Source organism: Muntiacus reevesi, chromosome 20, assembly GCF_963930625.1.
Source record: "Muntiacus reevesi chromosome 20, mMunRee1.1, whole genome shotgun sequence".
NCBI classification, from domain to species: Eukaryota; Metazoa; Chordata; class Mammalia; order Artiodactyla; family Cervidae; genus Muntiacus; species Muntiacus reevesi.
The window spans coordinates 2,590,872-2,602,973 of NC_089268.1; the positions used below are offsets into that span (position 1 = coordinate 2,590,872).

The following is a 12,102-nucleotide window of genomic DNA, read 5'->3' on the forward strand; positions in this document are numbered from 1 at the left end:
GTATTTTTTTAATTCTCTGTGAACCTGGTCATACCCTAGCTGTACAGAAGTAGAAGGATTTGTGTTAATGATTGTTATATCTCTAGGGACGAAATAGTGCTTGGCACATGGTAGATGTTCAATAAGTACTTCTTGTTTGACTGGTGTGACTTGAAAGGAATTAGGGTGGATCCAAAAGAGATGATCCAGGAGCAAGTAACAGACCTGATGAGTAAAGTGCATTGTTTCCACTGCTTGTTTTCATCAGGTGAGGCCTTAGTGGGTTTAAAGGGAGACCAGGCAGTTTTGCAAATTCAGCAGGAGTAGCAGAGACTTGTGAAAGCTTGACAATTTGGCTGGGAACTCGTGCTGCAGAACACTACAGCTTGGTAGGCTAGAGGGTTCTGGAGTTGCAGACTGTCTAGAGCCAAGCATGGTAGTTGGCACAGTGGAGAATTTGAGCTGAATGACAGACTTCAGAGGACCTATGATTGGGTGAAGAATAAGGGACAAGACTACTGATTGCTGGAGGGAAAATGAGTTATTGAGAGCTCATCCTGGAGAGAAGTATGTCTGCAACTTGAGATTTCGTCCCTGGCCTTGTTCGGTAGTGTTTTCATCAGTAAGTTGGGCATAGAAATTGGTAGCATGGTGTGTGGAGTACACAGAACAGCAGGGACACTTTGCAGTGACTGTGTTACTGATGATGAGGAACTGATGTGCAAGAGGTCTGCGGTCAATGTAAGGGAAATGGAAAGTCCTGCACTCGGGTTCCCAAGTCCTTCATTTGTTCCTGCAACTCAGCAGTTATGAGCTGATAAAGGGCTCTGGTGTTTCAACTGTAAACAGCAGAATCAAGAGGTTTGCCCCCATGGCCCTCAACAGTGTCATGCAGAAGGCAGGTGTTAAATGCAGGTAAACTGGGTCAGAGTACCTGCTGTGAAGGAAAACACCACACTGGAAGAGAGAGTCATGTGCTGAAAATATTGGTAGGTTGTGAAATCTGGGAAATTCTTTCCAAGAAATAGACTCTTCAGCTGGAGCCTGAAGAAGCAGGTTTTAGCGAGGAAGTAACTGTGGGCAGCGAGCATTCTAGTTGGAGGAAACAGCATGTGCAAAGGCCCTGAGTCTTGAAAGAGGGTGGGATGCCCAGGGACCTGGGCCTTCCCAAAGGCCAGTATGGCTGGAACTTAGTGAGCGGCCTGAGAGCAACACCAGGGGAGATTTCTAAGCATGTGGGGCAGGTGGTGGCATGTTTGTGTTCTAAGGTCATCTAAGGACGACCCTGGCCCCATGTGGATAGGGGATAGTGGGATTGAGAGGGAGGATGGTGGTCATGCAGGTGACAGGAGAGGTGAGCCAGACAAGGGGAAAGGAGAACAGTTTACACACCTGTTTAGGAGGTGACTGAACAGGCCTTGGTACAGTAAGGGAATAATTTTCCTCTATTGGTACCATGGGGAAAATCATGATCTAAAATTCTGTGCCGTATTCTCCTAGTTTGATTCTGGGCAGGACACCACTATTACCAGTTTCTGGTTAAAATTCTTTGTCAGAGAAATATATTCCTGTTTAATTGCTCACATGGAAATGTGAATTTTTTAAGGCAGTTCTTGTGTACTGAATCAAGTACTTTGATGTTAAGTTGGGTGTATTTTATTTGTGCTATTCATTATAATCAAGAGCACATTGTAAGCAGTGGAGAATAAATCTAACATTTCTAGAATGGCAGAAGTGTCTAGAACAGATCTAGAAGACACGGTACATCTGTGTACATGGTACAGATCTAGAAGACACGGGACATATATTTTGCCTCTATTTTCAGGGCCTAGAGCAGGCACATATATTTTGTATGTATCTGTTCCCTTTTCACACTCTAAAGTAGATATTTATTAATTCTGTACATCTGGTTTTGTTTTATTTTCTTTTTTTTTTTTCTTTTCAATTGTGGTTAAGATACACACCAGATAGTTCAGTGGTAAAGAATCTGACCCAACGCAGGAGATGCATTCCCTGGGTCGGGAAAATCCCCTGGAGAAGGAACTGGTGACCCACCCCAGTTCTCTTTCCTGGAAAATTCCAAGGACAGAGTAGCCTGGCAGGATACAGTCCATGGGGTCAGAAAGAGTTGGACACGACTGAGTGACTGAGCACACATACAATTCAGTGTATTCTAAACATTCATAGTATCATTTAGCTATCACCACCACCACCTTCTCCAGAACTCTTCATTTTACAAAACTGAAACACCATACCCAGTAAACAATTGTACATCTGGTTGGAAAGGGTGATGCTTGTCTGCTATCTAAGGAGACACGTATTTTATAGGGTAAAACCAAAATTTTCTCCCTCTCTGTGTAAAGGACCCTAAAGTACAAACATGCCCAGAGTTGAAGATAAAGAACTATTTCTTGGATGAGTTGAGGAGCATTTGACTTTAGAGTTTTTGCTGACTTTATGGGAATGAGGATTTGAAAGTATTGATATCATAGAACGACGACTCCATAGGATGAGAGCATGATGTGAAGCCATAGTCTTATGCACTGTGATATTTGATCTCTTATCCCATCATGTAAAAGGGATTCTAAAAAGTGAGGCAAAGATTGTCTTTTGGAGACAATGGAAATTAATCAGTGTACAGAACCCAATGTGCCACATGGCTAAACAAGAGAATGGGAGTGTGATCCTAGGCAAATTAGTTAGGTATTTATTTAGTTTAAGTTTGTGCACACAGCTTGTAGGATCCTAGTTCCCTGACCAGGGATTGAACCTGTGCCCTCAGCAGTGAAAGTGCAGCGTCTTAAACACTGTACCACCAGGGAATTCCCTGACCCCTTCTATTTTATCCTATTAGCAAAAGTTCTGACGTGGAGGCAGGTAGGTTAACTACTAACACAAATGGCTAACAACCAGTATGAACACAGTTGTTAGCTGGCTTTGAAAATTTGACTTGTTCTCAGTAGACATTCTTTTCCTTAAATGTTTTACCAGGAATAACGCAAAGTCAAGAGGACGAGGTGATTTGGTCCCAGCCATCAAGTTTCCACACTGTTCTTTGCTAAGAATTCAGTGCTGCGCCGGAGCCTGCCTGTGAGCTTCTGTGTTTGCGGGGGTGGCGGGGAGCAGGGGCGGTTCCCGTCCCAGGGAGTGTCAGAAATTCTTGGCGATGTCTCTCTTCTATGAGCATTCTGAATTTTCTCTTTGTTTCCTTTTAAATGTTTTTTATCATGAAAAGTTGCAGTATTCTTAAACTAGGGAGTAATATTACAGCCCCCCGTGGAGTCATCATATAGGTCAAACAGTTCTTAACATTTTGTCGTAATTGCTTCGTCTTGTTTTATGTGCCTAGGCTAAACATTAGGCATTTTACCACTGAATGGTTTTGTGTGCATCTTTAAGAAATAAGGACCTCTGGGGCCTTTTCTCACTGTATAATTGACCTGTGACCACTGTAATTCTCCTGTCTGGAGCAGTGACCATCCCTTCACAGCATCCATCCAGTCTGCTCCTCTTTTCCCTGTTGTCTCAAAGGTGTCCCCTTGCAGTGGTTTGTTTGCCTCTGGAACCAAATCAAATCCACGTGTTACCTTCTGGTGGTTCAGTCCTAAGTCTCTCCTGATCAAGACAACTTCTGATCCAATGCGGTATTAATGTTCTAGGCATGACTGGCTGCTTCGGATTAGAGCCCTCAGGTGGGGTTATGCCAGGGTCTTGCCAAGTACTTTACGATTTCACATGTCTGCTGAAGAGGTAAGTTAGCACTCTTGTTCAAATCTGTAAAGTCGGAAACTGGCTGAGCTTCTGGCTCAGCTTCTATAATAGTATTTATAGTACTTGTCTTTTTGTTTGAACCTTTGATTTTCAGTAGTTTTTGGTCAGTTTGAGAATGGTAGTAGTAATTCTAAATGCTGTATGGAAAACTACTATTAACAAAATAAAGGGTCCTGTTATGTTGGTTGCTAGAGATCCATCAGTAGGGTGCAAAACTGGCATCATTATTTGGAAATTTTTCATAAAATATGTGTGTGTACATACTTTGCTTGGGGCTTCCCAGGTGACACTTGTGGTAAAGAACTTGCCTGCCAATGTAGGAGACGTAAGTGATGCGAGTTCGATCCCTGGGTTGGGAAGACCCCCTGGAGGAGGGCTTGGCAACCCACTCCAGTATTCTTGCCTGGAGAATCCCATGGACGAGGACCCTGGTAGGCTACAGTCCATACAGTCACAGAGAGTCGGACACGACTGAAGAGACTCAGCAGGCACACACATACTTTGCTTATCTTTGTGAATATGTGTGATGAATTCTTGATTTCTTCAGTCACTGAGGCATAATATTTAAGGACACAGGATTGAAGGCAAGCAGACTCGTGTGGAAATATTGGCTCTGCTTCTGTGAGATCCTAGGCAGGAGGCTCCATCTCTCCCTGTGCCTAAATTCCCTCATTTGCAAAGTGAAAGTCATAGCATCTGCTGCAGTGACTTCAGAGACTAACTCCCTAGTTAGACCAAACTTCATAGGTTAAGACTGCCCTCACTTCAGACACCAGCCATGGTTTGGGGGTCCCCAGGGCCACGCTCCCTTCTGACCACCTGGCTGCAAATTCAGAGGTTCCCACTCTCCCCTCAGGTTTGAGGCTTTTAGCCTCTTCACATCATTGCAGAGAGGAGAGGGGAGCCAGAAGTAGGGCTCCGTCACCTGTGATTCAGTCCGTCATAGTTTGATCCATCGATGCAGCCTGTGTCCTGACACTCCAGACTTGTGTGAGCTTCGCTGGTTGACACCACATCATGTGCATTGTTCCACGGCAGGGTGCCGGGAGGGTGGTGTGTCCTGATTCCTCGGGGAGAGGAAATCAAAGCTTCACATCTGGGACCCTCCCAGACCTCACCCTGGGTGTCTCTTCCTTTGGCTGGTTCTCATTTGTATTCCTTTCACTACAGTACAGCAGTGGACATCAGGGCAGTGCTTGCCTGGGTCCTGAGAGTCATTCTGGCAAAGTATCAAACCTGAGGGAGGGGTGTATGTGTGTATGTACGCATGTGCATGCTTTACTAGTGAAGGTTATGAAGATGTTTTTCTGTACAGTCTTCTCGGAGTTATCTTGTTTTATTTTTCACAAAGATATCCATGGTACTGGAATAGATTTTTGTGAATAATGTATGAGCCAAGTTGCATGTCTGTGGTTGGTGGGGAGAGGGGGGGCTTTCTTTTGTCTTAGTCTGTTTGTCCTTGTACCGATTTCATACTGTTTAAATGATTATAATTTTGTAGTACTTCTTAAGTAAGTTTTCCCATTTTGTTTTTCTTTCTCAAGTGTCTTGACTATTTCTGGCTTTTTGCATTTCCATGTAAATTTTAGCCTTATTTGTTAAGTTTGATATTTTAAACAATTGGAGTTTTGATTGAGAATGACTTGGATATGTAGATCAGTTAACAGTATTGTAATACTGAATTGTCCAGTCCTTGAAAGTGGTGTATCATTCTGCATTATTAGGAACCAATGTGCAGAATGATCAATACCTACTGTTCTAAGTTCCAGTGCTTGGTTCATGATACGCAATTGATAATATTTGTAGTTTGAATGAATGGTCATAGAAAAGATGCATGTGGGCATCTGTGCTGTTTTTGAAAGGCTTAGTGTACAGTTTCTGCAAGTTTATTTTCTTACAGCTTTGTCAAATGGCCATCTTTATGTTTCCAGGTGGACTGTTTCAATGGTTACAAAATGTCCCTTGCTACCTACATGAGGTCCTTGGCAGGAGACCAACGTTTGGACATCACACAGGATGTGAAACCTCCAAAAAGCCTATATATAGAAGTAAGTATACCTTTAAAAAAAATGGGTGTTTCTTTAATGTTTAGAGTGTGCTTACTTTTGTCCAAAGGAGGGGGTATATGAATATATGCTAGTGTATATAGGCATATAACTTGGAGACACCATAAGTTTGGTTTCTGACTCACAATAAAGTGAATATTCACTAAAACATGTCACACAAATCTTTTGGTTTCCCTGCGCATGTAAAACATGCTTACACTCATCTATTGAGTATGTCTTAGCATTATATACATATTTTATTGCTAAAAAATGCTGCTCTTTGACAATGCAGGGTTGACACAAATCTTTAGTTTGTAAAAAAAAAAAAAAATCAGTATTAGAGAAGCAGAATAACGCAAAGCACAAACAAGAGAGGAAACACAAACCCAAGCCAGAATGCTCGCCTGTAGTGGGAGTGGGATTGAACAGTTAGAAAGTTCTGGCTGTACCTGTTTTTAAAGTTTTAACTTTAGAACCATGTAAGTATTTTACACATTGTCAAAAGAAAATGAAATCAAAGTGAGAAACCAACCAGAAACTTTCCTTGGCATCTCCTTCAGTTTCCTTGCTGTCCATGCTGACCTATACATATATTCAGAGATTTGGCATTTTTCTTCCTCCCCATCAGAACTGGACAGTTCGAACTGCTAGAATGCCTCAGGAAAGAATGCTAAGCCTAACTACACAGAGAAGACACAGACAGAGCCTAGCGCTTACCTGTAGGTGCATGTACAGTTCCCAGCTACTGAATGGTTACTCCATAATAAAAAATAATGTAGATATTGTAAAACATCACTTTTCTTTTCAGGTGCAGTGTCTAACAGACTACAGAGAATTTGAAGTTGAAGATGGTACTTTAGTGCTATTAAAAAAAAAACATAGCCAGGGATTTACTGTCTTAGGATACTTTAAATTTTTAAGAGTGTCAAATGATGGAAATGTTGGAATCAGTAGTAAACTAAATACCACCTTGCGATGATCATTTGTGTCATAGACATTAAGTTTATCATAAAATATCCTTTTATTCTTTTTCTAAAAACTTGAAGCAGAAAAGGACGATACAGTTGACCCTTGAACATCATGTAGGGATAATGGGTGTAGTCAGACTGCCCGCTTCCCACAGGCTCTAGACACATGGGCTTCCATTGTGGCAGCATACAGACTTGGTAGTTGTGGTGTGTGGGCTCTGTGGCATGTGGATTCTAGAGTTTGTGGGCAGAAGCCTTCCTCTTGATGAGATTTTGTCTCTCAGGATCAATCTGTAAAACTGGGGTAACTTAAAAGCATCATCTACTGTAGTGCACATTATGGAGCTTCTAACATGTTATCTGAAATAAGTTTTCTATAAAATCTGTGTTATAGATCACCCACATCATGTGAAATATTAATAGGGAAACATTTTCCTACCATACAGTCCTTTATTCTTGACTCTATGGGGCATGTTTCTCATTGCCCAGATATGAGAACAAATGTCTTTAGTAGACATTGGAATAACTGTTCAGTGAACAACTCCATCATTTTTATTTTTTTCTTTTTGCATTTCATAGTTGTAAGACTTAAATATTCAGTTATGTTAGACATCAGCCCTTGGCCCACGGGTCTTCATGACTGGTTGGCAAGAGTTTCTTTGGTCATGGGTCCCACGCGAGGCCTTTGAGCTTGTAGAGAAATGTCATGCACACGGTGTTGCTGAAACAGCATCTGCTTCCTTGAGCACTTGCTGTACTCGCTCCTTCAGTTCCTTTCTAGAGTTCTCTACGCTGCACTTTCTAATGCACTGTTTTTCATTTTTACTCAGGTATCTATGTCTGTCTAGTCTTTGAGATTCCTTTGGTCACCTGTGAGCTTGAAAAGTCTTCCTGCCTCACTCCCTGCACCTCCCCGTACCAGAATTTAGTCAATGTGCCCTTGTTTGTTAAGCCTTGCTGTTTGGGAGGGAATGAGAACAGGAGATGCCATTCCAGCTCAGAATGAGAGCAGTGTGCTCTCGGGAGATCCGGAGGATGAGCCTTAGCCGGGCACCACTGTCCTGACACACAGCGTGTGGCCAGCGTTCTTGGGTTACAAAGACTTTTCATCCTTGAAAAATATGGGAGAAGCATTACACTGTTAGAGGAATGACTGTTCAGACATAGGTCCTCGAAGAGGTTTAGTGGAGAATACACTCCTTCCGCTTGCCTTCTTGGTGAACTGTTGCCACAGCCCTTGTGGTCCGTGGCCCAGATCACCTACCTGGCTTTCCTGTGTTTAAATCTTAAAATGCGAACACTGAGGAGAATACCTACTAGAATTCATATGTCTTTAGTTTAAATTTAACTTAAGCAAGGAATGCATTTGTGTATAAAATTCAGATTTTAGTAGAGCTCTAAGTGACATCAATTTCGGTTGATGAAAATAGCAAATATACTTAAGCTTACTTTAACTCCTTCACTGGTGCATTTTGAAATATTCATCATGTATTGCTGCTTTTTAATGACACAACGTGTAATTTAAAACACTTTTCATTCCTCTCTCTTCCTCCCCCTCTCCCCTGAGCACTTTTTACCTCGGTGGAAGTACGAGCAGCTGATTAGACAAGGCGTTCTGGAGCATGTGCTGTCATGACCCCTGGCCAGATGTCTGCTAAGACTCCCTCCCGATGTGAGACTGCGCCAACCAAGGTCACTTCTCCACCTCCCTCTCTACGTCTCCAAGGCCCACTGCTCTTTGGTTCTAAAATGGAAACTTTCTTTATGCAGGAATGCTTTGCAGAAGAGTATGGTTAGTTTGTTTTCTTTTTTTTCTTTTCATTTGGATGTTAATTTCTCTTTTTTTCATTTCTGAATATAATCCCATTGCCTTCCATGGTAAACATTTTTGTGAATCTGTGTTGTATGTTTGTACTTTGAAGTATTGGTTCTCAAAAGAGAGTTTGCACTCTGGCCATACAGAGAATCCACACACATCCACCCTACTGTCCACAGCTCTACAGCAGACTCCAAGGTCAGGGTTTTAGCAGATGCTGTGCTTAAAGAGAATGCTTCCCGGCGCGTAAACTGCCATTTCTCATTCTGTCCTCACAGCGTGCAGGAGGTTTGAGTTTCTATCGTACAGGATTCTCCCCTTTGTGTAGTAAGCTCTCTCTGTAATCACAACGTCCTACAATTCCCAAAATGCTACCCTGTGTTTCAGTTTCATGCCAGTGAACACTTGTTAGATGTTCGTCTCTTTCAAACACTGAGGGAGAGCTTCACCTGGTGTGAAGGGAGGCCTCGTGTCCCTCTGCCTCTTGGATTGTTGCTGGAAGTGTGCTGTGCAGGCCAGGGAGTGTGTTTCTGAAGTTTGTTTCCAAATCACTTGGGCAGGTGGAGCTGATGGTCTCTAAAGGACACAATGGATTTTGCCCATTTCCAGTGGTGGCTGGTCTGGCTCATGCCTGTGTGCAAGCTTGTGTCGCAGGATGTCCATTTTGGAAAAGGAAATTGAGATTGGGGCTAGGAAAGGAATTTTGTGAAATTTCGCCCCAAGAGTCACATTGACCAAAAAGTCACAGGAAGAGCTGATCACCCAAGTGGAGGGCAATTTCTACTGTCCATTGAAATGATAGGCATCAGAGAGGCACAAGGGGGTCCTCCCTGCTGGTCAATACCCTTTCTCCACCAGTCCCCTCCATGACCAGCCCAGTAATCTCAGAGACATTCAAGTTTAAAACCCAGGTAAACCCAGTAACTGGCACTGTCTGTACAATTTATTTCTTAGACGGGAATATTTGAGGCCAAAATTACACTCAAGTAGTCAAGCTACGGAGAGCCTCTACCTAGGGTGTGGATCTGCATAGTTCCACAACACACGTATTAAAACTTAGGTCAGCAGGCTGCCCTTGGCAGATTCTTTTCCAAGCCGTGCGGCTCACAGAATCTGGTCTGCAACCGGGGATTGAACCTGCACCCTGGGCATTGAAAGCACAGAGCCCTAACCATGTACCTCTAGGGAATTCCCTCATTTTTAAAAATTGTTCTTTCCATAGATTCATAGGCAGATCAGATTTTCATCTGAATCTCTGCCAGTAAACAATCAGGAAAATTTCTTTAGTGAATGGGGTGGATGATGTTTTAACTGTAGGCCAGTGGTCACTTCCCTTGCATTCTGCTCTTCCAAGCATGTGGAACGATGTACAGGGGAGCCCAGAGTCCATGTGAGTCAGCTGTGAGGAGGAACCTGCAGTAAAAGTCAATGCCCTGTTGCCAGCCCAGCATCATTCCTGTATATAAACTGTATGATATACTTTTCTGATTCATTCCCAAAATAAAATAATAAGTATAGTTCTTATTTGAAGTAAATGTATAGTGGTTGAAAAGTTAAAATTTTGTAGGTTTTATTGATTTATGTTGGTTGGTTCTATAGAGTTGTGTCTAGAATTTTAAAATATATATATTTTTTAATTTAAAGTAATGCACAATTAAAAAGATAAAAAAAAACATACAATGTAGAAAATCAAAGTAAGTTCCCATTTTACCTACTAAATGCCACCGTCCAGTGTGCCCATTGTTAACTGATTACGGATATAAAATGCAATCCAATTTCAGGTGTTTTTCCAATGGAATACTTTTCAGTTTTTTTCCTGATGTGAATGGAATCTTATTTTCTGTTACATTTTCTAACTGGTTTTGGCTGATAAATATTAAAAAGCAGTAAATGATGATGATTTGGCCACTTTCCTATATTAAATCATCTCTTTTTCACATTGATTTTGTCATCTGGAACTTTGGGGAAAATGTTGACTACTGCTGGTAATAGCTTATCCTTTTCCTCACTCAACCTGAATGACACTGTCTTCATCTCTCTGCCCCATACTTCTCCAGGAAAACTTCCAAGACTTGTGGCCTCCCTCAGTGCAGCCTGAAACTTCAAAATAAATTAAAAACTCTAGTAAAACAGTGGTAATTAACATGTTTTCCAAGTGTACCATTGGAACTTGAGTGATGATCATATATGGTTTCTCCCTTAACTCCCTAAAGTTATGGATTACATATATATATAACTGTTGTACTATCTTACAGTCCATTTGTAGCATTCTTTTGGCCATGGTGTGTTAACCATTCACTGAAGTGCAAGATTTGATTTGCTGTTATTTTATTGTGGAATTTTGCAACATTGAGTGATGCTGTTTTGTAGTGCTTAGCAAGAAGGGATGGATATGTATGTATTTGCATATGTGTCTCTGCTTTGTCAGTGTTTTCAGTCATCTGTTCCTATGAAACAGCCATCTGAACACAATGGCTTTAAACCACAGCATTTGATTGACTTTCCCAGCTCTGCAGGTTGACTGGGCTCTACTGGGAAGTTCTGCAGCTCTTGCTTAGGGTCCCTGTTGCAGGTGCATTCCTCTGGTGGCCTGACTGGGATGGCTTGGCCTCTGTTCTCCATGTGGGCCTCTTGCGAGGTTCTCTCCAGTGAGCTGGTTGGGCTTCTTACCTGGCAGCTTGGGACCCTGCAGGGTTAAGAGGGTGGATGTGGGTGCTGCTAATTTTCTGAACGACTAGGCCTGGTAGTGGACTAGCACCATTTTCTGCCTAAATTCAGTCAACGAATACATCCCCGGTTGCTCAGAGTCAGTGAAGAGGCCACGTGGACCACATAAAGGCAAAACAGCAAGAGGCCCCACAGTCAGATGGGGTGTCAGTGTTCTGAGTCAGTTTTTAGTGATGCAAGTTCCTTTATCTATTTTTCATAGACATGTACCTTTGAAAATGGCATTGATACCTATCTAACTATCTGAATATAAATCTTCTTTGGAGAGAGATACTTGACGATTCTTTCTTTTCTTTAGTTTGTAGTTAAACATTTCTACCTTTTCTTAAGTAAATTTCAGTTAGTCTTTTTTACTAAGCTTTTTAAAATCTATATTTTGAAATGTATTAAGGCAGTTTTTTTTTTTCATTTCACTACATATGATTATCCCAAATATGTGTCTGTCTTTCCTTTCTCGTCTTAGCCCTATAACTGGAAGAAGTATCTCTATTGATACTGTATTAATCCTCTAGGATGTAGAGAAGGGAGGTGCTAATTTCACGTGGTCTATTGCTTTTCACAATTGATGGTGTTTTAGGATGAGTTGAATTTATTCTATTTGTGACATTACAAAAACAATGTTTTCGTATAGAGCAAAATGTAGTAACAAAGAAGGCAGCCATCTGCAAGTCAAAGACAGAGACCTCAAGAAAAACAAACCTGCTAATAAGTTTGATCTCGGATTTCTAGCCTCCAGAATTGTAAGAAAATAAATTACTTTTGTTTCAGTCACCCAGTCTGTAATATTCTGTTTTGG

At 41.7% G+C, this 12,102-nt stretch overlaps 1 long non-coding RNA gene across 3 annotated transcripts; it reads left to right on the forward strand.

Moving 5' to 3' along the window:
• The first annotated feature begins 3,546 nt into the window (after nt 1-3,546).
• Nucleotides 3,547-11,575, forward strand: LOC136151776 (uncharacterized). Of its 3 annotated transcripts, none has more exons than XR_010660087.1 (4): nt 3,547-3,729; nt 5,682-5,798; nt 6,604-8,555; nt 10,637-11,575. It is a non-coding gene; the product is annotated as an uncharacterized lncRNA (long non-coding RNA). The 3 variants fall into 3 exon arrangements; XR_010660088.1 differs by having other exon boundaries at nt 6,604-6,646; nt 8,331-11,575; XR_010660086.1 differs by having other exon boundaries at nt 6,604-11,575.
• The last annotated feature ends 527 nt before the right edge of the window (nt 11,576-12,102 follow it).